At 38.5% G+C, this 26,546-nt stretch overlaps 1 protein-coding gene across 2 annotated transcripts in view; it reads right to left on the reverse strand.

Moving 5' to 3' along the window:
• LOC130426636 (protein phosphatase 1 regulatory subunit 29) overlaps positions 1-26,546 on the reverse strand; it is a 62,447-nt gene that overhangs the window by 19,491 nt on the left and 16,410 nt on the right. For both annotated transcript variants that reach the window (XR_008907208.1, XM_056753512.1), the window contains exon 2: positions 22,462-22,667. The gene's annotated coding sequence lies outside the window, so the exon portion shown is untranslated. The remainder of the gene's footprint in view (positions 1-22,461; positions 22,668-26,546) is intronic.

The raw sequence follows: 26,546 nt of genomic DNA on the forward strand, positions 1-26,546 counted from the left end.
CTTGAAAAGTAAGAGGAAATAGTGAGAGAGACAGCAATAGAGAGTGATTAAAGTGAGAAAGAGAAAACGAATGATTAAAAGAGAGAAAGAGTGAAGTGTGTGTGTGCGTGCGTGAGATAGAGGTTTGTGGTGATTATGTGTGGGTGGGGGATGAGAAGTCTTTACGCCGTATTTTCAGTCTCAATGGAGATGACAGGCAGGGAAACGATCTACACCCTTTTGAGGCCATGCTCACCAATCAGGGGTGTGTTTCCTAAAAGCATCTTCAGCCAACTATGGTCGCAAGTTCCGTCGTACCAGCATAGTACAACAATTTAAGTGTTTCCCAAAACCATCATTTCAACAAACAATCGCAAAGTTGCGTGGTTGGAACTACAGGTCTAGAGCTGTGGTTATAAGCATCGTTTCTTATTATTATGACATGTAGATTTACATGCATCAACCTTTTGATCAAAGTAAGCAAGCAACATGCAGTGCATTCCATACCCATCATTCTAAATATATGCAAATACAATTTAACATCTTTTAGTTTGTAAAGAAAATAGAAGCGCTGTTTTTCGAGAAGTTCTCATGACCTGTGTGCTCTAGGACTCTGGGGAATCCCAGGGCGGAATGACGTAGGAGGATACTTATAAATTAATGAAATATCAGGAAATAAAACAACAGATAAAAAATAGGATAAAAAGTAATCCTTGAATGTAATATATGTAATTTACAGCGTATATGTAATTTGAACATATTTAGTAGTAGACGTCATTACTCCGCCACCTGTGTGGCGTCATCAACTAGACTGCTGAACCAAATCGGTTCAATCAATGGATCTGCGGCAGAGTTACTACGGTTTTGGGAAACAGTCGTAACTACATCGTTAATTTACCCAACGATCCATCGTACTATGGTGGTTAACCAGCGAGTTATATCGTTGTTCGGGGAAACAGCACAACAAAGCTGAAGTCAAAGGTATTGCTGGCCTTATCGGATCAAAGCATTGTGTGAAAAAACAGCCAAGACAGGAAAAGCCTTGAAGTTTTTTAAGGTCAAAGAGCATTGGATAGAGAGATGGGGCAGAAGCCTGTTACACTCTTAAACTCTGCTTAAAAGGTTCTTCACAACCATGCCATAGAAGAACCACTTTTGGTTCCACAAAGAACCATTAATTCAAAGGTTCTTAAAAAACTGTCTGTTTCTTACTTTTTATAATCGAAGAACCTTTTGAAGCACATTTTTTACTTAGACCAACAAAATCTTCACTACAAAACCAGATTAACATAGTTACATACTTTTATTTGAATAGTTTTGCAATGTAAGCGTCATCAGTAATCAATCACTAGAAACATTTCTTAGCTAATGTTATGTTTTCCTATATACTGTAAATAAGAAAGAAATAACCCTTTCATGTTTTTCTCACTCTTGTATTGTTCTTTCTTCGGTTGAACACAAGGAGATATATTTACTGTAAAAATGCTGATGCTGCTTTCTTCCAACTACAAGTCATGAAATGGCACCAGGGTGGGAAAAATGACAAATCCCTTTAATAACTTGAATGTTGACGAAACAAATTAGCTGAAATTAAATATTGCATTTTTGTTTAATGCATACATACGTATCTTCATTATTAGTAACAACAATCAGTTTGAGATCAAACACTTATTGCCAGACCCCCTGCAGTCCCACCCCAGATGGCCCGTAGTTTCAAACCCCCTGTCGCTGAATCCTAATTCAAGGCATTTGAGTAAACAACCTTCATAACCCAGAACCTTCTTATTAGATCTTCCTGTTCAGCTCTTAAGGCAAAGGCAGTAATACGGTGCATCTAAAATGCATCTGCAGTGTAAATCTGAGCTGAGAGCCCAGTGAGCTGAATCTGAGCTTGATTCAGGATGCATGAAAACAGCTTGCTATGTGCTGCCTAGTCTAATTTCCCTTAATCGTGTTGCCTGTTTTTATTCAGGGTTGATGGTAGAAACCTGCTAATAAACTAGGACACTTTCTATCTTCAGGCATCGAGGAGAATAAGAAGAAAAAAAGAACAGAACAGAACAGACGCCAAACATGAGAATATAATGGAACTTCATACAGTTTAGTAAGGGCCAAGGATTTTAAACTACGTTTTATTTCTATTGACAATCTGTCAGTGTTTATACACCACAGCACCCTATAAATTATCCACAACTGTCTATAGTCATTCACACATTCGCCAGTTCCTCTCCTTATCATGAGATTTGACCAAAACAGCACATTTAGTCAAACCACACATCCTCCGTTGTCTATTGTCACACATGATTTGCAATAGGCACTGGTGGAAAACAAGAGCTTTTGATTATTTGTGATTCTTGTCTTTCTCTCCTGTAACTAGGCCAGACAAGAATGTGTCAGGGAGAGGACGGGAAAAGAGGGCAGAGTAAAAAAAGATAATAAAAGAAAAAGAAGAGAGACTATAAGAGGAAAAGAGAGCAGATGAGCGATGACTAACGTGGCTCATGTCATTCAGCACATGTAATGACAACAGACTGTTGTGATCTGGAAAACTCTGATTTCTGATGGTTACAGAACGGTGGCATTTCAGATGTCCTGATTTAGCCTGTTGAGAGCTTTTGGTATTAAATGATCACTTACACACACACAAACACACACACACCACACACTCACACACACACAAACTGGAGCTGCAAAGTGCATCACAACAACAGGCCCGAACATCTAATTCGTGCACAACTTACTTCATCAGAATACCTAAAGATCACAGATGTGGACCGAGAGGACAGCAGATGCCAGATCATAATCAGCTTATGTGTATCTTGTACCCTGTCAAGGAATGATGCACAGTTGATCCCCATCATAAAGGCACATGACCAGGATTCAGTGTTTTAAATGAGCTCTTGCCGAATGCTGAATGTCAATGAAAATTGGGCTTTATAGAGTAAATGGAACACGTTTGCTTACATCATCGGAGGTTTTCTTACTGCAGTGGTTGTCAAACTATGGTGATACCACTGGTGGTATAGCATCACAATATATACAGCCACAGAAAGAAATTAAGAGACCAATCCAAATTTTCATTTCAAATGAGCATTTCTAGATGCAAAATACATTTGTGCCAATAAAAAATACTGTATCTTTTTTATTCACCCATTAGTGATAGAGTCGGGTAAGGTAAATAAAACTGAGTTTATAAAACTGAATAACATGATATTCAACTTATGAAATGGTACTTTAATACATTTGTCATTAAAGCCTGTTTTACACTGATAAGGTCAAACAAGCAAAATCATGGCAAGTTTGTGTTAAACATCATTGCCTCAATGACAGTAAAAACTCAATTTATCTGCTGCGCGCCCTGATTTGGCACCTGTGATATGACCAGCTCTGACATTAAAAGACAGAACAATATCTGCGATAAAACCCAGTCAGGCATTAAGTTTTGAGTTCCCAGGAATCGGTGTAATGCACAGCATAAGAGTTTAAATGACTTTGTGGGCAGAGCAATGCAGGTCATGTGAATAGAGTTTGTCATGATTGAGGTGAGGGATAAAGCGAGACCTTTCAGGAATGCCCAAACAGCTTCACATTTCCTTTCTCTGATCGAGTTTCAAAACACATAAAGCCTTAGCGGTTTTGATTGTGAGTGATTGCTTTGCTGTAAGATCTGACACAGTGGATACGGTTACTCATAGACTAACAAACAAGTTAAGCATAAACACACGCTCACACGCTCACATACTCACACATCCTTTATCGCATACATGGTGTTGTGTTAATATCACATATCTTATTTCTCCTGCAACACAGACCCCACAAACCCATTGATCTGATGGTAATCGCCTGCCTCTATACTGCGGCGTAGTTAATCACACTTTCTGTGTGTGTGTGTCTATCCCTGGGAATATACCACCCACATCTTTAACCATCAGATCTCTCTTTCTACAGTAACAGTACAGACAAGCTGTTCAACCAACTAAGCCCCACACATTACTGCGTTTTAACCCTACAATCTCCTCCACGTCAAAAAACAAGCTTACCAAGCATCAGCATCATTCCTGCTCTCAGTGTACCACTCCAACTACAACGAGGATAGTTCATGTAAAATCCGCTGTGAGGTCCGCCAGAACAGCGTGTTCTTATCAACCTGCTTAATAAACAGTCTTGTGCATTATGTATGCCAGCAAATGAAGATCCATTCTGCGAACAGCTCACCCCCTCTACAAACTGCCCCCTCAAGCCGATCCAGCGCCACCATGAAGCTCACTGACGGAGCCATTAACAGTGACAGCATGAATTCACTATAATTTAGTCACTCCGTTAAGGCATCTGCTAGGTTGCATAAGAGAGAGCTATTCAAACCTCTTAATGCCTTCATGCTTTACATTCCGCACAAACAAATGCAAAAATTGTTCTGTGTTTTGTAAGGTACGGCCATTATAACAGAGGGAGAAGGGCTTGCGGTAGGGCGGTTCTTGTGGATTAAAGAAATGTAAATAATACTAATAAATTAATACATATAAAGTATGATAAATTACATTATAGAAAATTGTATTATATAATAAAATGTATATAAATTATATAACAAATTGGGCACAACTAGTGTAATGGGCTATAAATAGTTTTTTTAATGCAACGACATTTCAAGTAATACGTGTTAGATTTACTAATAGTCATATACATAAAATGCATCAACTCTTTCTTTTCTCTCTTCCTCGCTTTTACTCTCTCTCTTTATAGCAAAACTACCTTCTTGTGCATGATCTGAAGTGTAATAAAATAAACTTGGGGGCGGCATCTGATTCCCACGCTGCCTGAAGAGAAGAAATGCAGGCCACCATCATTTAAATGCTTGAAGAAACAGGCTTTACCATCACAAGAGGCAGTCAAAATATACTAAACCATAACATATTACACCAGCTCTCAGAAATATTCTATGTTTTATCGTGCCATCCAGCAGGCTTAAAGTACCTCATTATTTACATCACACATTTGGGGATATTGATATCAAACTGCTTATCTTGGCTACTTTAAATAATGAAACAATAAATCATGTTTAATAAAATATTTCACCTCCAATCAATTGTCCAATTAGCTATAATGTGATAAACTGTCATGATAATGTACAGTCAAGCCTATTGTTATCCCAATATAAAGCCCATGGGTGATACAATACCCTTTTGCTCCACGTCATGGTTAATTTTGCATTAATGACTGTACATTCAATTCTACGTATACAACAGAAACACAACATATGATCTGTGACACACCTATAGATTCTCTACAGCCAATACACAGTAGAATGTTTTAGCAGCATTCCTTAATGATGATCAAAAGCCTTTTACGAATGTCTTATTCTTGTAAATACTTCATATCATGAACTTCAAGTACAAATTTTAAATCTTCTGAGCAAAATGTCAGCGGTGCTTGCCCCTGGAAAAGTCGCCTACAGGATGCTGTGGTGTTCTGGGCAGTTGCCAGGGTGTTGCTGGGAGAATACGCTCTTTATGTTTTATTGTAATTATGATGTATCAAAAGCATTTTATGCTTGTCCTGTTCCTAAGGGTGATCTGGGTGATTGCCAGAGGTTTGCTCTGCGGATCTTAAATGCTTCTGAGTGGTTGTTAGAGTGTTGCTATGCTATACTTGTGCTAGGTAATTTTATTCTGGCTCAAGTCAAAACAACTCCACCCCCCATGTCTCCATAATATTGTGGTCCCTGGATTTGGCTAAAGTCCCTATTGTAATTCCAGGTAATACCTCATAAACCACCTATTACTTGGCATATCTCATAATAATAATTCATTACATTTATGTAGCACTTTTCTGGACACTCAAATCGCTTTTACATGGAAAGGGGAATCTCCTCGATCACCCCCTGGATGATGTGACGGCAGCCATATTGCGACAGCACGTCCACCACACAACAGCCTATTGGTGGAGAGGAGACAGAGTTACGATAATCCCCAAGATTCCACAGTGACTTGACTTTTAGCTAGCGACCAGCAACATTTGCGAAGGACATTTAAAAACCGCATAATGTTCAGCCGGTTAAACTCTATGGTGGCATTGTCGGACAAAATGGCGAATATGGCGCGTTATGATTGGTCCAGTCGCCTGTCAATCAAAGTCCAAGCGAAGGGTCAAAATAGGCTAAGAGTAATATTTCATAATCCAATTTTGTACAATACGACTTTAACATAATGCAAACAACAATAACAGTACAAATATGCCAGAATGATGTGTAAAAAATCACTGTTTATTCTGGTAGAATACCCAAGTTTAATACATATTGGGAAAATATGATCTATAATAATAGTGATGCTTACCATAGCAAGCCTAATAATAGCTCCAATGCACCGAAGCCTTTACAATTCTCACAATAAATGCAACAGCACAGATTTCAGCGCAAACACTCCAACACAAGATTAACATAAAGAATCTCAACAAACTCAGTTTCACGGCACCAAAAGCAACTTTAAACTGTTTGTGCAAACCGATCTGAATGTAATCTCAAATCATGCGGCGTCTTACAGAGAGGTGTGCAACATATTTGTTCTCTAACCGATTCGACTTTTTTAGACTATTTTCACTCGCGGCTCAAAATAATCCCAAAATATCCAGCAAACTTACATTCACCAACCAAAACATGTCTAGAAGGAGAAAGAAGGAGAGGGAGACAGGGTGCAGAAAGGCAGAATTTTCCTGTTGACAGGGGTGGAGAGATTGCTGTTTGCCGCTGTGCGATAAAACACAAACCTAAGAGGGATAAACCTGGCTTAATCTCCTCGCCTGCCATTTTTCAATTACATGAGGGTACAGCCAGGGAGGTGGGGGAAAGGAGAAGGAGGGATTACAAGGATATTTGGACTCTTATATTTAAGGGAAAAACCAAACTGAGGCTCCCAGCATGGGGGGACTCAATGGACAAGCGTGTGAAGCAAAGAGTTTTTTGGTCCCGCACACACACGTGCAGTACACACACAGCTCGCTTAATTCAGCCTGGAGTTACTATGACTCCTGCTCAGAGTGTCTCCTTTATAGTGCTGCTGTTCTGGGGAGAGAATACCAGCGAGAGAAAGGTAAGACTGAGGTAAGAAATGATACAGTAGCTTTCTTAACTATTTGGCAGGGATAGAAAGCACAGGAGAGGTCTAAACATACAACTGCCTGCTGACGATATTTCTGTTGATTTTATTGCTGTTATATGTGTTTATAGAAGTCATGAATTAAACATTTTAATTCGCATTTAGATTGCTGTGCAGAGATTTGTGTGTGGTTTATTTTATTGGGCTATGATCAAATAAAATACACATTACAGTAGCAAAATGCTAAAATGGGATTTTCAGCCCCCGAAATATAAAAAAGTGTAAAGAATTCACACCCCACGTTTACAAACAGATAAGTTAGAGACATCTGCGACCAGGAGATAATTAAACACAGGTGACTCTGTCCCTTAGGCGTATAGTTTTTCACTCCGTGTATGAGCAAAGATAACGGTTTGTGAGTAGGGGGTGCGTGTTAGTGTCCTTCATACCCATATGTGCAGATTTGGATAACAAATGAAAGAAAATCTGATTGTCCTTTATGGATTTGACGGTGGTTTCTTAAAACTCTATATTTTTAGCAAAATTTTGATTTATGCCATTGTGCACAGAGTGTACATGCATGTATTCTAGTATGTAGAGCGAGAGTCTGTGAGAGAGGACGCAGAGCACCCAGCTGGAGGGTTTCCAAATACAGCACTGGATATTAAAGAGCACTCAATCCTCCGGTCACATTCACATGAGCATCTATTTGATTTATCACTGAAAATAACTCCCCATAACTCACTACAATGCTCTCTCTCTCGTTCTGTCTCTCTTTCATTCAGCATCTGGACCTCTTATTCTCTCTACTTGCTAATGCTAATCTTTCTCTGTCTGCATACTTGTAACAGGATCCAATAACACAGAATATACAATTTCCTTTAAACACATAATGCTACAAGCATCTACATTTTATTGTTGAGCTAAACATACACACACGTATATTCATTTAAATTATAGACTTCTATAGTTTCATACACAAGATATTGTATATTTCTATAACTAACCCTTGTATTTTTACAATTTTTGCAAAAACGTTTTTCACTATTTTTATAGTCATCTTACAAATGAGGACATTCCCAAAGGGATGTTTTGCTTCGGTTTGACGGATTTTGCTCACGTTTGGGTACAGATTTGTCCCCAAAATATAGTTAAGTGGGTACACACATACACGCGCATGCTCACACAAACAAGCCATCACATCAGTTTCCAATACAGAACTTTGAGCAGCATAAAAGCAGCAATGTAATCGGTCATGGCATGTCAGACCATGAATCTGTCAAAGGTAAGCATATTTCCTAAGAGAGCTTGAGTGAATGGATGGAATCACATACAGTACATATCAAATAATACAGTATATTCACAAGTTTCCTACTCCCCATGATGCTTTGGGTGAAAGATGGAAGAAACTTCCGGCAAACAAACGATTCTGCCGTATTTCAAGACATTTGTTTATTGCAGAATGTAAACTTACAAACTGAGAGCACTTATAAACTACATCAGCAAACTGTCCACTATTCAATAGAGGAATTGAATGATGATTTTTAAACTTGACGGCGAATGTTTAGCAACTTTATTGATTCAGTTGTTGTGACAGTAAGCCAATGAGCAATTTGAAAATTATGGAGGGTTTTCATTTCTTAAAATGATGTGGGGTAAAAAAAAAAATTAAGCAAACTGTAAGCCTAACATGGGCTGCGTGCAAATATAAAGCTGCTGTATCGTCAGCTGGCCATTAATCTGATAAACATCATTCTAAAGATCACGTGCAAAAATCCCTTTTTACATTTTAAACATTCGCTCTACGTTTTGTTTACAAGACGATTAGTGGAAGTTACCTACTTACATCAAGCATATCAGATGAGAAAAATAGTCCATATGATGTGATATATTCCAACAGATTCATGACAAAAAATACAGTAAAGAATCATTTTAACAGTAGCGCCCTCCAGAAACTTGTGGATAGGATTTGGGTTAAAGCCATGGTTACCAAGGCCATTTTCCTGTAAAGAAATTGGGTGCATAGGAGGCCATGTTTATTTATGCAATTGTATTCTGTATTGTGTTGCATACCCAGTTAACAGTATATTGTTTTCTGTTTTTTAACTTGTCTTGTCTACTTCATCTACGTTCATCTGACATTATTTACTAACAGTAGTGTTTTTTTTTCCCTAAAGCTCTTTGCTGCATTTTGCATTTTCTGCACTCTTTTATAAGAGGTTTTATTAACAGTGTTTTGAATTGATATCAACATTGTCTAGGACTGTGTTGTATTGTGAGTGTTTCTGAGGGCTTGTGTGTCATGTTTGATTTGTTTTTAAGTCGAGAGCTTCGTTTTGACCCAAAAATAGGATGGTATGGATAATTATGGATTTGTGTTAAGAGTTTCAGTAAAATGAGCCATCATTTTAAGAAATGTGTTCAAGCAAAACTATACAAATGTGTTGAGAAATTATTATTTATTATTATTTTAGTGCTCACTAAAGGGTTAAGAATTTTAGACAAATATGCACACACAGGTCTTTTGTGTGTGAAGCCAGATAGAAAAATTCAACAGAATTCTCTAATGTGGATTGTTTAATCTCATCTGAGATGGTGTTTCCTTTGTTCTTAGATAAATATTATTCACTGTCTACTATCCCATATCTACAGTAGCAATTATTGCTGAGTCGGGTGCCTCAGGGTAGGACAGCAATTATGTTCGCCTGGGAATGTCCTGATCCAGGACCAGCACATCAGCTACCTGTTCACACACATCCTCTACAACATCCTGCCTGACAGAAGACACCAGCTAATGCCTATGACTAAAGAAAATCCATTTAAACAAAGCATGTGGAACTGAAGATAAAGATAGGATATGGATTACTGTAAACTGTCTGAAAATGTTTTGATTTATACATTTTCAGAGTGGTGCTTACCTGTGGGTGATGCAAGGGCATTGCTACTGGATGTAGTTGCTATGGTCTCCTGGGCAGATGCTAAGACGTTGCTATGGTGCTGTCAGTGGTTTCTTGGTGGCTGCAGTGAACCACAACTCACTACTATATTCTGTTCTTCAGTTTAGTGGGGGTGGTTTGGCTATGAGACCATCTCTGAGTTATAATTTCTAGCCGGAGCACAACTTAACACACCGAATCGGGTTTGTATAAATTCCTAACCATCAGTATGAGTAATAGCACAGTAATGGTAATGCCTGCCAAACACAATTAATATCAACAGATGACCTCTGGTTAAGCTAATATTAACATGTAAGGCTGTGATTAACATTCTCATGAGAAAATAAGAGAGATGCTGAAATAATGATCAGAAGCCAACCCTTGTTCCGAAGATATTTCAGACCCTCCGTAAAGCAGTGCTTCAGAGATAAATTATAGATCAAAATGTTTTCATTTTTGCTCTCTATTTCTTGTCTAACCCCCCCTCTCTCACTTTATCCCCCAGTGCTGACCAAGAGCAGTGTGTCAGTAATGAGGCCAGAGACAGCAGATATAAAATATGATCATCCCGCTCAGAGTTTGTTTCTGACATGTGGGGAATCATCAAAGCGCTGTGTTGGTGAGGGAGTCTTTGCGCCTCTGATCACAGGACAGGAGCTGGTTGCTTTCTTCTTTCTGCTGTGCCTCCCACACCCCCCTTTTCTTCATGGCACAGATTCATGTAGCTCATGTTTGAGGTGTGGCCTTTTACATATGAAATATCTTTGCTGCTCAGAATGTAATAGCGAGCTGATTACGTATTACTTAACAAATAAGATTATGCGCATACAGTCGTGTATATAGAATAGATAACTGCTTTAGTGGCATGTGTGACATGAAAAACGAACTTGAAAAAGAATTGCCACACCTGCAAAATATACCAGCCATAAAATATTTGTCAGACTGTGCGGCATTTTGGCATTTTTTGAACTAGGTATTCTTTTCTTTCCTATTGTTCTGACAACAGCATAAGGCTCTTTGTGAAATATCACCTTTGTTAAAAGAAATAAGTGAAAAAAATGAAAATATCAAGCATTAAAACTTTTCTGTAGCACAGTGCTTAGAGCATTGCGTTAACAACGCAATGTTGTGGGTTTGATCCCAGGGGTTTGCACATACCTATATATAAATGTATAGGATATTGCAATATAAGTCGCTTTGGATTAAAGTGTCTTTCAAATGTAAATGTAAAACTATAAACTTGCATGATGAAATCTTTCATTATTCACGTCAAAATAATTTTTAATGGATCTGTTTTTTTTTTAAACGCTCTCAGTATCGTCATTGTCAAGTCTTATTCTTACATAATTTCAAACTTTTATATTGCTAAAAATGATTCCTAAGATGTTTAAGATTCCTTAAACAAATTCCCTAAAATAATCTACCAGCCAATTACTGTACCACTTTATTCACTTGTCAAAACCAATTTCCGAATTGCCCCAAACAAACAATAGCGGCCTGTATGGAAAGTATTGAATAATGTACTGTATGCCTGTATGATCAGATGTCAATCAGCTTCTCTAACTCTCAATACCCATGAGTACTGTCCGTAACCATAGTAGCAATAAGTCATCAATATTTTTCGTCCATTACTTGGGAAAGGAGACTGTAAATTGTCAATTCGTAAATGTGCAAAATCTTTATGGATAAAACTGCAATTTAGATCGAAACAAAGAAACAAGATCCAAGAGCAACAACTACAAATGTCAGGGCCTTTTGATCATCTTTCGTGTGGTTGTATATTTCACATAATCACATCTCTGTTTGACTGTTATCTTTCACAGAGAAGCCAGAGTTAGTGAGATGAGCTGAGATCGTAGCAAGCAGAAATTACTGCAGCCCCACGCTGAGATTGAATTTGAGGTGACATACCTTATGAGATGGAGAGACTCTGGTGTCTTTCCATAGCTGAGGTGGTAATTAATATCAGGGTCTGGGGAGCGTGTTCTGTTGTTTTATTAAGAGCTCCAAACTCTGTAGAGACTACTGACTGCCTTCTTTGACTGAAGGTCTCTATGACTGAAGGTCTCTTTATGAAGACAAAGGCCAGACAGCTTTTCTGCTTATTAGTATAGCACATTTGAGACCGCTACAGAAAGCAGGAGTAAAGAAGGCTGGTGGCTGTATAGAGCTGCTGTTTCCCAGGGTGCTATTTTGCGCTGGATGTAAAAACAGGAGAGCATTTGCGTTGTCCCAGTAGCTCTCGTAACAACATATTCTGCATGACCTCACTACTCAACAAATGACTTTATTGGGCAAACCTGTGCTGACTAATAGTTCGGTGGACCTGAGTCAAAACACATTTGATGACTCAGCTTCATCTATTCACCCAGCTCAATATTAACTTTGAAAAATAAGAGGAATGACACATTGCTAAATTGCACATGTTACTTGGCGCGTGATAATAATTCTGGATATTAAGAATATTGATTGGCATTAATTCATGGGTCATTCAGTTACACTAATTCACGTGAACTCTGTTAAAGATTCACTTATGAAAGCTGTATGATGAAAATGGGATAGACTAAGATCATAATTTGCCCTTTGTCCCTTTCACTGTCATTTTGACATTCATTCATGACATGGAACAGCATGAGTCATGCACTAGAAAACCCTCCCTGTAACTCCCCATCGCTCTGTGATTTAATGCATACTGTTCATGACTATATGGAGGAATGTACAGTAGATCTAGATGTACTGTCTAGCATGCTATTATAGTGGGAATTAACATCATTATGGTCAGTAATGCTTGTGTTTGTGCATGTAATAGAAGCCATGAGACACAATGAAAAAGAGAAATACACACGCAGAGTTTTATACATTGTGGACATACTGTATGTTGTATTCCCTAACTCTAAAATGTCATAATTTTTATGTTTAATAATCTATTTGAATTGAAATTCCCAAAACGCAGGTGGTTAAGACTATTATTGTTGGAATGTTTGGTCCCCAAATTATTATAGAAGAACCATAAAGAGATTGACTCAGCATTTTCGGAATTTCCCAGGCAACCTCCCAGACTTCTGGTACACATGCACGTACTGTTACTGTAAATTTTTGTTTTTGAATCCAAAACTACTCTTAGTCGTCGCCTAATTGACATCATTTAATTCCCACTGTTCTATATTTTGAACAAAAACGACACAAAAATGTAACACCGCTAATACAGGCGTAGAAAGGATGAAGAGACCACTTCAAAATTACTTTCAATTTTTTCTGAATTTACTTTTTTTGTACGTGTTTCAGTAAATAATAATTATTATTTGATTATGTGCAGTAGTGAAATTTCTCCCAAATTCAAAACTGGTCAACTTACCCCCAAAAAGATGACATTTTCAACAGAATACTAATGTTTTTGTATTTAGGTTCTAAAATAAAAATTTGATGCATTAGCCCTGATGTTTTTCCTCACAACTTAATGTGTCTTTGCATTCTCTTAGTTTTCACATCACTGTTGTGTGACTATGTCATTTTTTAGTTTCTTTTTTATTTAAATCCATAAATACTGGACTGGAATTGCCACAATACATGCGGTCTTCATTTTTCAGCAGTTGCATATTTTGATGTTGTGGTTTGTGCATTTGTGTAAAATGAGAAAAAGATCAAGGCCAGGATATTGTGAAAAATTTGAAAAATCTTTCCTGTATTCTCATTAAACAAAGAATAAGAATGTGATTTTATGAGAGCAGAGAACTAGAGAGAGAGAGAGAGAGAGAGAGAGAGAGAGTTATAAAGGCAAAGATGGAATGGAAAGTGAGATGGGGTGTCCACAAGCAGCCGTAAACAGCTTGACAAAGCATGAAATATGCATCCCATATGAACGCAGACATCCTGAGGGCTGCACTACAGTATTCTCTCAATCTCAACACATTTCCACGGGGGGCTTTGGTGATTTCTAGCTTTTTTCATTTTTCTTGCTGGCTGACTCAATTCGACAACACTGTTTCTCTGTTGTTTTTGGATTATTTCCGAGTGCGCTGATCTGATTATAGGAAAGATAGGTCATATTACATAATCTCGCAGCTCAGAAGAGAAAAGAAAAAGGACATATCGCATATGCACACACAAACCTGACATGTATTGTACGGTTCCATGTTAAAAACTACTGTAACACTGTGTCCTAACCACAATTTTCCAGCAACAGATAATTTGTCTCTCAACATCAGACATAAATCTGTAATGCTATAATACACAGCTGATGAGGACCAATGGGGCTGGGGCTCTAAAAAGTGACTGACAAAGTGCGATGTCAGTTTCACATCAGTTAGTCTCACTCACTCACTCAGACAACCCATTTGATCATGTACCTCATGTATATTAAATATTAAACATGGACGTGAAGAGACTATTTTCCATTTCATTGTGAGCTAAAATGTTTCTTGTTGCTGAAATCTTGTCACATTGCTCCTGAGAAGGACACAGTGTTAGTATCCGTCCCATCTGATGTGACAGATAAAAAAACCTACATTTGATATTGAAAATCCTCAGTGTTCAACCATGTATGATCTTCATAAATCATCTTTAAAACTACAATAAAGTTGCTCCATAAACGTTTAATGTATGTGAAGTCGTAAAGCTGACAATATACTGCCCCGCGTCGATCCCTCTTCCTGATCTATTGTTCTCTCACTAACATGTGACAGACATATCTGTGGCATGTTCCTGCAGTCAGAGGCATCCCAGAGACCCCCCCCCCCAGCTGATCTCTCGCCTCTACACCATATGGATCGCTCACATTCCATCATTCCACAACTCTTCACTCGATCTGTCTTCATAGCTTTACATTAATCCAATTCCCTCCATCTTCCCAGTCTCTGTCAATAAAGAAAGTAATACTGGACAGATTTGGTGTTGTATTTCCTGTTGTATTTTTCTCTCACAGGATCTTTTTCCTGTGTTTGGGGTCTGCAGGAGGTCAGCTCTGAATGACTGGATGCGCCAATCTGTGAAGGATTTGGTTTTTATTCGGAACATGAACATAAATGCATGTGTAATATAGCGGAATGGGCTGGTAAACAAAAGTCACTTCCAATAAATAAAGTAAAAATACAACTTTATGTAGGAACTTGATATCTTTTTTTTTTCGATAAGTAATCTGTGAATGAAGGTGATAAACCTCAGAAAGAAAAAGGAAATATTATAAAATATGTTTTAGTTACTATAACTGTAAACATAACAAGGGGGTTACAAATGTTGTATAAGTTAAACAGGCAGCCTGATTAAAAAGCGCCAGCCAGTTTTTCATATTTAACACCATTAAAAATACAGAGATTATTTACTGAGGTCAAAAGGATTTAACACTTACACGTCTATGAGCAGTTTAAATATGACATTTTTCTAACAACAACCAAAAAACATTATTATAGAAACGGTTTCAACATTCCAGAGTGAGCAACTACCAATGTGTTTTTGAGAAAGACACATCACAAGACCTTTAAGTTGCTTTGGATAAAATCCTCATCTAATATTTTCTTAGCTTTAACGCAAAGCCAAATCTACAGCAACAAAAACAGCAATGAGCATCATCCAGGTCCCATTCATTCAGGCTTTCACAAATGTGTCGGGCAAACTGCAGCAGCTGCAGCAATGTAAGAAACATGACCTCATGACCATCAGTGCAGTCATTCAGATTAACCTTGTAAAAACAACAGCACAGCTGCAGGGGGTCATGACTTCACCACAATGACATGATAGAGCCGTACATTATGCAACAGCCTGACAAATAGTACAAATAGCAGAAAACAGGGACTTCATGAAATCACTTTGACCATTTAACTCTTCAGAAATGTCTTGGCATGCTTGTGGTTGAATGGATGGAGCTTCCACCAACACACAAAAACAATATGCAGTGTTCTTTTGGGGGGGGGGTGTGGTGGTTTGCCAGATTAATTGTTGGGTTTGTCCGTTTTGACCATGGGCCATAAGACCTAATGACAGTTTGACACTTCAAAGAGAAGAGGAATGTGGGAATTTAAGACAGGGAGACTAAGAGCAAAGCAATAGAATGTAAGAATAATATTTAAAGATACTTATATAAAGAAATAAGTGAACTGTTGAGACAGCACAGAATAAGTAATATCGCAATCTCACTTTTTCATTGCTCTGATCTTGTGCCTCATGCATGCTGTGCAGAACTCAGCGGGGTCTTAGCACTATTATTTAAAGACGAGTGCTCAATACGCTCCACTTCTGAAGGGTGGAGGACGCACGCATCTCCAACTGCATACTAAAACATCAGTTCACTGAGATGCACTTGAGAAGCGGCGGATGGGAGTGTTTGAAATGTAGCAAGTGCTTCACTAGATTTCTGAAGCAGAAAATTAAACAGATGGCAAAAACAAAAACAGAGGGCTTGTTCTCCCAGCAGTTTTCTTTCGTTCTCCTGCTTGTTTAAGTGTTAAATGATAACAGTGTTTTCTCTCTCAAACCATGCCATCTTCTGAAAATGTTCCTCTAAATTTTTTCCTTATTTATTTGACCTTATACTTTGACTTTGTTGAATGTTTTTGCTCTGTTGTCTACAGCACCAGAATGTATTGCTCAGTTGGCTAGCATGCCCATGCTGCAGATATTGCTGCTACACCAAGAAATTTTGCGACAATTCAAAAGAAGCCATTTGTTCTGCCAGACTAAAATTTTACACAAGCGAGACATAAATCACTTTAAAACTGCAGAAAGTGATAAGTTATGTGACATTTATTGCTCAGGTGACTGGCTTAAAAAAATCTGCTGAAGACCCAAGTGGCCATGAGCAGAGGAATTGCCTAGATCGTCCCAGAAACTACTACATTACAAACATCATTCACTATCCTTAAATTAGAAAAAGAATACTTTATTTACTCATTCACACAGACAGCATTCAATCCACATCTGTATGGTGAATTTACAGAACAAATGGAAGTCAAACCAATTAGTAAATATGGCTGTCAATTCTCAACATTGACTGTGTGAACATGACCATTTCTTTAAAATCTCTCACATTCATTTTCTCCAAAACCCTGCATAGACCTTTGAGTTCGTTTGACCTTCTCTTCTCTCACGTCCTGTCATGTCGATTTAATTACAGAACACTCCTCCTTGGCCGCCTGTCACTTACCATGTGGAGTAGCTGACAGTGTGAACGGCACAGTTTACACAAGCCCAAAAACTGTGTGTGTGTTTGCACCCTGTCTGTTCCTTACACAGTCTCTACAGACTGGCTGACTTACAAAATGACAGTCTATATAGCCGTTTAGTGACTTTTTGGACCCAATAACTTTCACAACAGCATCAAAGTGGATTCTGCTGTTCACTCTATACCCCTGTTATACAATTCATACAGATATACATCTATTCCCTATATCACCGAGCCATGTGTTGTGTACATTATCACCCTCACCAAAACAAGCTCTTTAGGCCATCTGCTTGTGGATTGACGAATAATATAAGACCAAGGGTACACATGTGAGGATAAAGAATTAATGTCATTCTTCTGGCAGTTCTTTGCAGCACAAACCAAAGCCTTGGATTTTTGTTTAATCTCATGCTTTGACAAAGAAAGATTAAACATGCTGTAATAACCCAGGATTCCAGCAACAGGCGATTTGTCAGTCCACGTTTAATATCAAACTGCTGTGCTATGTGAAAATCATTGAAATATCAGTAAAAAAAGTATTTTCTATTTAAAAAATGTATGCTTTTATTTTCATTAATTGCTTAAAGGGATAGTTCACACAAAAATGTTAAACAGTTCTTGAACCCCATTGACAATTTCATAGAAGAGCATTTTGGTTCCACTCAGAACTTTTAACATCTGAAGAAACTTTCTGTTTTACAAAAGGTTCTTTGTGGCCAATAAAAGGTTCTCCAGATAAAAAGTAAGAAAGGGATGGTTCTTTAAAGAACATACACGTGTTTGAACAACTAGTTAGAGGCTCATTTTTGGGTGAACTATTCATTTAAAATGTACAGAAATGATGACATGAATACTCCTAAAGAGGAACACTAGCTGAAGTAAAGCACTACGTATACCAAACACCAGATCTCAAAATGTAAGATTCTAGATTGCCACTATACAAACTCTACAAAGTGCAGAAAAATAGGGGGAGCGGGTCTATATGACATGAGGGAAATTGGGGGTCCAGTATGACTTAAAGCGGGTGTTCTTTGGTTGTTTCCGAAGCTTTGATAATGTTATGTTTGGATAATACAACAAGCACATTGCTCACAAGACATTTGCAAGCAGGACTTCAAAGGACATTTCAATGAAGTGTTTTAGAGGTATGTGTGTATCTAACAGCAACATTACACATGAAGTTTGAAAATTGGAATCACGGAGAACAGCCTCTTCAAATGCGAAACTATACACAGTAAGTAATGTGTTAACATTGGCAGGTCCAACAGGGAAGTTTTTAACAGGACTAGCTTTCACAGCTCATTTCTGAACAACCGGTCAGCCATTATGGCCTGACACAAGCCCCCAAGCTCAATCACACATGACAATATCCACAGACGCCCACACAGTGACAATCTGACGGTCAAGACAGTTCCTTTATGAAGAGGAGCAGATTTCCAGACATTTCTTTCTCATTCAAATGGTCGCTCTAGTGAGCTGAACGTCTTTTCATTGATTCTCAGATCCTCATACAAAATATGCTACAAAACTTTTTTTCTACACAAGGTTTCATTGTCCATTTATATATCTCTCTGTTTACTATTACAATAACTTAAAAGCATTTTTTCATATTAATCACCAAAGCTCTACTGAGCCAGGCTTGATGGACTGGTTTATTTGTCGGACAAAATGGCAGTCAGTCATAGGGGCACATAATATCTGCATTATGATTGGTCAGATTGCTTGTTAATCAAACTGCTTGCGAAGGGTCAATTGGGGGTATCTAAGCGATATAAACACCAAATCCTGGCTTTTACATGCAGTTTGTGGACCTAGAACCATCAGATCAACAATTATGACTTAAAAAATTATAATGACAAATACAAGTCTTCTGATAATTGAAAAAGTGCTTTTACCAGAATTTATTGTTTAAATGAGACATTTGGCACTTCAATGAATGAACAGATTCAGGTAAACAAGATTAGTGTCACTGGGAATAATTTTAGATTGTTGACAACACTCAAATCTTAATTGATCATGTTCCCTGGAATTCCTACAGTGTACAGATGCATCTACTAAACTAATGTATATAAATAAAACCCAGCCTTTTTAAATGCAATGAAAATAAGACAAAAAAAGACGAATGCGGTCTTAACTAAATCTACATGCCGATGTGAATCACACACTATAAGACTCCCTGACAGCACATCGCTGTGGACCGGTTTGTAAAACTAAACAAGACCATCAGGCTCATTTTAAAACAGTCTGATATGAAAAACCAAGAGCTGCGACCATCTACCAAACAAATCCAATCTACCACACTGGTTTGGGAGGAATCTGATCGATACTTTCATTAGAACTCAACTGCTGTCTTTTCTTTTAAGAGAGAGCACAGAATGACTCAAATAGGTTCATTCTTCTTTACATACAAATATAAAATACATCTTATTTAGGAAATAAATACTGTGTAACACTATCCTACACTATCCTACATAATATTATAAAAAACCCAGAAAATCTTTAATAAAAAACTTGCCTTGGTCATCCCAGGGAACAAACATATAAAATGCATGAAAGCATTAGAAGTCACTTTAGATAAAAGCATCTGCTGAAAGCATATACGTAATGCAAATGACAATAAAGTGATTTGAATTATTTTACAGCAGGCTGGGCAGAAGATTTCCTGTAAAATAACACCATTCAGATCCCAACACACAAAGAAATTACATCAGGCTTTACTGAAAGCACGTCCTGTAGAGCAAAAGAATGAAACCTATTAATGTATTAGAGAGGCTAGAAGTGCACCATAATGTTCTTATAATAAGGGCCCATTGGATCAAGCAGCCGACAGAAACACAATGCGATTTAGCTTACAGCATCTCACCACATGCATTGTCCCCCAGTGACCCCCACTGAGAGAAAATATCTCAGAGCATGCACAGACCCAAATCATACAAACCATCTCTCTCAGACAAATAAAACGTTCAGCATCAAAATCCCCTTAAAAACTCAAATCACAACAGAATTAAACAGTCAATGGTGAGTGTGTCTTCTCGATAAACATTTGAGGAGACTCCAGCTGCCTCACAGCCTAAGAGGGAAGGAAGGAGGGATGGAACAGAACCTCTTGTCATCGTGTGTAGCGTCGATGTGAAAACGGTCCTCTCAAGTGCTGTTGTCAGTAGTAATAATAGAGTTCCCGTATTAATCGCTGTGGGTGGAGTGGAGAGGCAACCATTATGCACTTCTCAAACTGTATAGTCACATCTCTCACATGACACACAGGACCGCGTACACGCTGTTATTTTTTACTCATTACATTTTTTGTGTGCATGGGTTTATATGTGGCTCTCCCTAAAGGTCTTGGCTTAATGTGCTCCACATGACCGACCTTTGCTGTCAACAGATTGCCACAGCAGTCACTGCAGAATAGCCATTTCACACATACATACACACACACACAAATTCACCTCTCATGGGCCGAGCAGGGAGAGACACCTCACGCAAAGTAAGTTTGCCCCCCCACGGTGATAAAGCCAGGGGAAAGATCAGCAGATGAGCTCTCACAAACTGCGGAAGGTCACCTGTGTCCCTAAACACACACCAACACCACACTTACCACACACTCCTCTTCTCTACTTTCTTGTATACAAATAATTGTTGAACTTTTCCTAATCACATGTAGAAATGTTAGTGTATTATATTGCTTAAAAGTGAAAATGAACTTGTTTTCTTTGCAGTCTTTGAGGTCTGACAAATACAGAGCATCTTTTCTGTTATTTTGACCTGTTTCTCTAGTTTTCATTTTCCTGCAAATAATTTTTTTGTTGAAAATTGGGAGAAATAGTGTAAGTTAATTATTAAAATTTTACTCAAACACATACAGTACCTCTAAATAGGACATTTTGAAATGGGTATTTTTTGTTGCTATATACATAGTGGGATTTATAAAAACCGACATGCTTTTCCTGTTCTGGCTTATACCCGCACACACAAATACAGATACTATACAGATAGATCCACATAGAAAATTCACAGCATTCTCAGACGTTTTTCCTGAAATTTCTAGAGCACAGAGATCATCATTGAGGATTTCAGGGGTTTTTCCCCCAAGACAGCAGGAGACCCTTGCAAAAGTCAAATACAAATGTTCCTGTAGCTCAGGGTTCGGGGTTTGATTTCCAGGGAACAAACATACTGATAAAAAATATACTTTGATGGATAAAAGCGTCTGCCAAATACATAAATATAAACCGTAAAGGTCTCCATTCGCTCTCAATCCAATCTTACCGCCACCTAGTAAATACAATCAAGATAGTACATCGATCTCCACTGTGGATTTTCTTTCCAACGGTGGATATCTAATTATCTGTGTTCTCCCTTACCCCAGCAGTAAATGCTGAGCCATAAGGTATTTGTTATGAGAGAAAAGAGAAAGCACAGTGTGCCATTTGCGGACGCATAACGACGGTCTTCATTACAGACTCTGAGGGGGTAAAGAGGGTCACCGCTGAGTTTCAGTGGTGCAGACTCATTAAAGCCACTTGCTGCCACTGAATTGGCTACGGTAAGCATGGATGAGTGGGACCTTTCAAGGAAGCGAGCAAGGCCATTTAAACATTTCATTTTAGTGTTAAAAAGAGCGGAAATCATCGGCGAGACTCTGCTTGTAAGTCCACAGTACATCTCAGTAGACACAGCTGAGAGAACATAAAAAGAGCAAAACAACTTAAAAAAATCATTTTTTCCATGTTTTGTGTGAGCGTTTTAAAGTAAAAGTACTTTTTTGATGATTAAGTGTGTATGAAAGGGTATAAGACGGAGCAGGAAAAGTATGACGGGTCCATCATCATTTACAAAAACACAAAGTGCTGTGCCTGTCAGCCTGGGGCAGGATTTAGCCTGGTTAAGAACTGAGAAGAATTTCTTCTTGTGTAGTGTACCCCCCCAACCAAAAAACCGCCAGTAACCAGTCCCTTACAGCGTATCACAGGAATAACTGTAGTCTAATATACAAGCAATCAATACATGTAAAGGCCTAATGGCCAATAAAAACCATGTTATACTGCATTTGAGTTCTTTTAAGTAAATATGTATTAACGCCTGCCGCTGTGACGGGACTTGAACTATGAACTTTGAAAAATTTGTCTCACTACACATGGCGTCCCTTGCTACCACTGAGAGAGAAGGACTACACTGGAATACTGATATGAAATACAGTTTCTCTTTAAAACATTAAGATCTTCTCAAAACTCGACTCTCTTCAAACAGATTTGACACAGACAAAAAAAAACTCAGTTCTTCAAATGTGTATGTCACTTCATACCTGATGTTACTCCTTTCTGTTATTGGCAGTGTATTCTCCTTCTCTTCCACAGGCCAGATTATGCTGTGGATCAGGTGTGATTGCTGAACCAGATGTGACTGTGACTGCGGACTTCACACATAAGCGTCCTGATGCTGCAGTATTTAAGCCTGGCTTGAAATTCACTTGTCGCAGGGAACAGGGGCTAGGAAATGATGAGCTCTGAGCTGCAGATAAGAGATGATGGCAGAGAGAGAGAGAGAGGGTAGTTATAGAGCTGGCATAACATCAGAATAATGTTGTTTGCAGTGCTGCAAAACCCACTTGGCTTTCCTAATTAGCCTGAATCTAAATAAGGTGGCAGACTTGACATAGACTGCCAGTTAGTGACATAAGAGGAAGAGATAAGAGAAGAAAAGACGTGGAAATCAAAAAGATAGAAAAACAGATCAGTCACAAATCCTCAATGTGATGTGTAAGGAATATAAAACAGCACAGTAAATAAGAGATGCATTATGCTTAATTATTCTAGATAAAATGATGATTTAGGTGGCGTCCGACTACATCCACTCGTTCTTATAGCGTAGCACATTTATTGGGCTACAATACGTCATTTAAACATGACACAAGAAAAGAGGAAAACAACACATATCACTTCTTTTGTCATAACGTGAAGACTCTCCTGCCGGACAAGCTCGGAAACCACGTTTTTTCCCTTCCTGTGGATTACCGTAATAATTCATCTCGTTTTGGAGATGCTGTTTGGCGGTGATTTTTCTAATCATCGCATGTGTATTCTCAATCCCGTATGGGACACTTCAATACAAACAGTGATGTAAAAATAGTTACATTAAAAAGTCCAGCCGTTTGAGGAGATCGCGTTCTGTGCGCATGCGCTGAGCCCTCTTCATTTCAGCGGTCGCGTGTGATCTAGGTAGGCAACCGCTGAAACATCACAGTATTGTTGCTTAATTTCAATCGGGTTTAATCTGATTTATAAATGTTTAAACAAACTCTGCGTGTTAGATTTTTCTGTTATCAATCGATAATTTAATGTTGTCACTATCCCAGTACTCAAACGCAATATGTTCGTTACTTTCAGGACTCAATGGAAACTCAGGACTCAATGCTGGAAACAATAGCATATCTGCCACCCGAACAAACGCGAATTAACAAGCACGTCTGCAGGTGTGTTGGACTACATTTTAATTTCCTAGATGCCTACAATAAAGACTTTGTGATCCATTTATGCATAACCACTTCCCAAGTGACATGAATAATTAGGTTGAATTGTTTCAATTGCCATTTATGACCCTGTTTGTTGCCAGTTATATTGACCCCGTATTTAGTAACATTGTGAATTCTTGTTAAGTAACTATGGCTCTACTTAAATGTCCAAAAAAGCATCTATTGACAGAAATGCAATGTAATATACATAAATAACTTTAGAGGTGCACATTCTTATGTTCTTAGCATGAGCTATTTCTATCTACATACGCCGTGGGTCCCCTTCCATGGAATTCGTCATGTTGGTTCTACAGTAGCCCTAAACGGACAAACTGCTCTACAAAGTGCGTTTCATAAATAAGTTATCTCTTTCAGCAAAGAAGTGAAAACATGAAGGCATTTTAGAGCAGGAGCAGAAGAAAAAGAGACAACACTACCGGTCAAAAAATTGCCCTCTTTTTACTTTATTCTTTGTTTAGTAGTAAACTCATGAAAACCATGCAATAACACAGTTATAACTGTGGGAATTGTGTTGTGACTAAAAGCATTCAACAGTTTTGAAGGAGTTCCAGTTCTATGCTGGACTCTTATTGGCTGCTTTTTATTCAATATTTTGTCCAAGATTTTAATAAAAATCCAGAAATAAATTATTATGTCGGCACAATTATATTTTCGTCCACACAAGTCATTTCAAACACTGAAACATATCAGAGTAACCCAGTATCCAGGGTCACATACTGGATATCGTACTGTATATCCTATAGAAAGAATTTCAGTGAATAATGACTTCTGTATTGTAGGATTTTAGAAGACTTGTGCCATGAGGCATGACTATTTTGATATTTTTGACATTTTTGGAGATGATTGGCAGCTCCTGATCATCATTTACTTTGTACAGAAAACAGTGGCCTGTTCAAAAACAACCATTCTCCCTAACATTTTTTCTTATAGTGCTTGATAAAAAGAAATGTAGTCAGGTTTGGAGCGACATGCGGGTGAATAAATGATGACAGAATCATGCAAATAAAGCTTTGTTGACTCAGAGAGAGAGAGGTCCACCTCATACATGACTTAAGGCAGGTAAATGGAGAAAGAGATAGAATCAGGCCACAGTGGAGGAGGAGTAAAACAAGGCAGAGGTTGTGTAGGCGGAATGCTCTCTATTATGCTGTTGTCCCTGGCAACAGCCACTTTCTCTCCCTTCTTCATCCTTCTCTTCCACACCTCCTCTTCCTCCTGCCTCTGCTGTTCACCACTGGCCTTTTTCCGTTTTTGGCCTAATCCTACCTCACTCTTTCTAAACCTGTCACTCTCTGCCTCTCTGTTTAAACATCATATTTGAGTTATCTATTTCTACGTCATCATGTTCATTTTCGTCTCCGCACGCTCTGTTTCTCTTCATCCACGGTCGCAGGGAGTTAATGAGCTTTTCTCACAGTGGCACTAAAGTGAGAGTTTGTCAGTCGGTCTGCAGATGTCTAGCACACTAATCCATAAATTCATCTACAAGGACATTTGAACCCGCACAGCGTACTGTGCATCTCAGAGGTGTATTGTTATGACACAAACACACCTTCACCCTGCATACCTAGTGGTACTGAGCTGACACCATATCACAGTAAATAAATGGTGTAAGACAGCTCTTGGCCAAGGTCTCTGTGATAAACAATAATATACTCTGGGAACCGCCACTCTGTTGCATTCCTGAAGCTGTTTGTTATTACAGATTTGACTTCCTGTCTGAGTCCTGATGTGTGTGTTGGCCTTCTGCTAGCCACAAGCAAAATAACTTCAGACAATCTGTGATTTTCAGTCAAATCAAATGTCCAGACTGTAGCTCAGGTATGGTTATTTCTAACAGCGTGAACTTGGTTTTGGCCTCTAACTTGTGTCTGGTACCCTGCGGCCCATTCGCTTCTATTGTGTACCATTTTGTTCAGCTGGTCTTCTGGGAACGGTGTTGAGAGTACTTTTTTCATCCGCAGTGCACAGATTCAACCAGAAAAAGCCACATCTTGTAAGGGCATCTGTGTTAAAATGCCATGCTGTGGATCAGATACTGCTGTTGGCCTGGGCAATAAACAGGTTAGAGAGTATTTTAAACAGATCATTTTGTTGAGAACTTTAACCCCCTGTCTGAAGTTGTGATGTCATGCAGGATTCCTGTGATGAGATAGGCTGTGATATCTGAGTTTGTCTGTGAAGGTCTCATAACCAAGACTCAGGATGGACAAAATTCCCTTTGGGGTCAAATCATCATTTAAATTAATTATACCATTCTTCTAATTGGGCTAATTTCTTTTTCTCAGATCAATTCATATCTATAAGGTCTGCCTTAGGCTTACATATCATTACCACCTTCTGCTGTCAGACTCTTTACTGTTTGGTCTCAATCAGGATTGTCATTGACCTACATTTTGTAAGGGCTCCACTTGCAATCCTGGTTTAGGTGGAGTTCCCACTTGCAGTTTATTTGGGACTGGGAAGAAAGACATAATGTATTGCCCCTCATTCAAACACACCAGGGTTTGATAAAATCAAGCATTGTGGGTCTCATCAATGATGTGATGTACTTCCTTTTTGTCTTGATACTTCCTTTTTCTTTACCGGGCGGTGGAAACCAATGGAAGTGGTGTCGCGGGAGGACGCTCAAAACAACATTAAAACAGCTCTGGTGAATATTTTTCACACCTGCGAAGTATTACACAGTGTGAGGAGGTACATGCACAGTGGGAAAGTCGGTCAAAATTTGTACATGACAGACCACAAATTTGTGTTTATAAAAGCAGATGTGAATCCCAGTTAAAGTGGAGCAAACATTCCTGGATCCTCTAACTAATAATGGAAAAATGGAGACGGGTGATCTTGTCTCCCAGGTC

Source organism: Triplophysa dalaica, chromosome 7 (genome assembly GCF_015846415.1).
Source record: "Triplophysa dalaica isolate WHDGS20190420 chromosome 7, ASM1584641v1, whole genome shotgun sequence".
Lineage (NCBI taxonomy): Eukaryota > Metazoa > Chordata > Actinopteri > Cypriniformes > Nemacheilidae > Triplophysa > Triplophysa dalaica.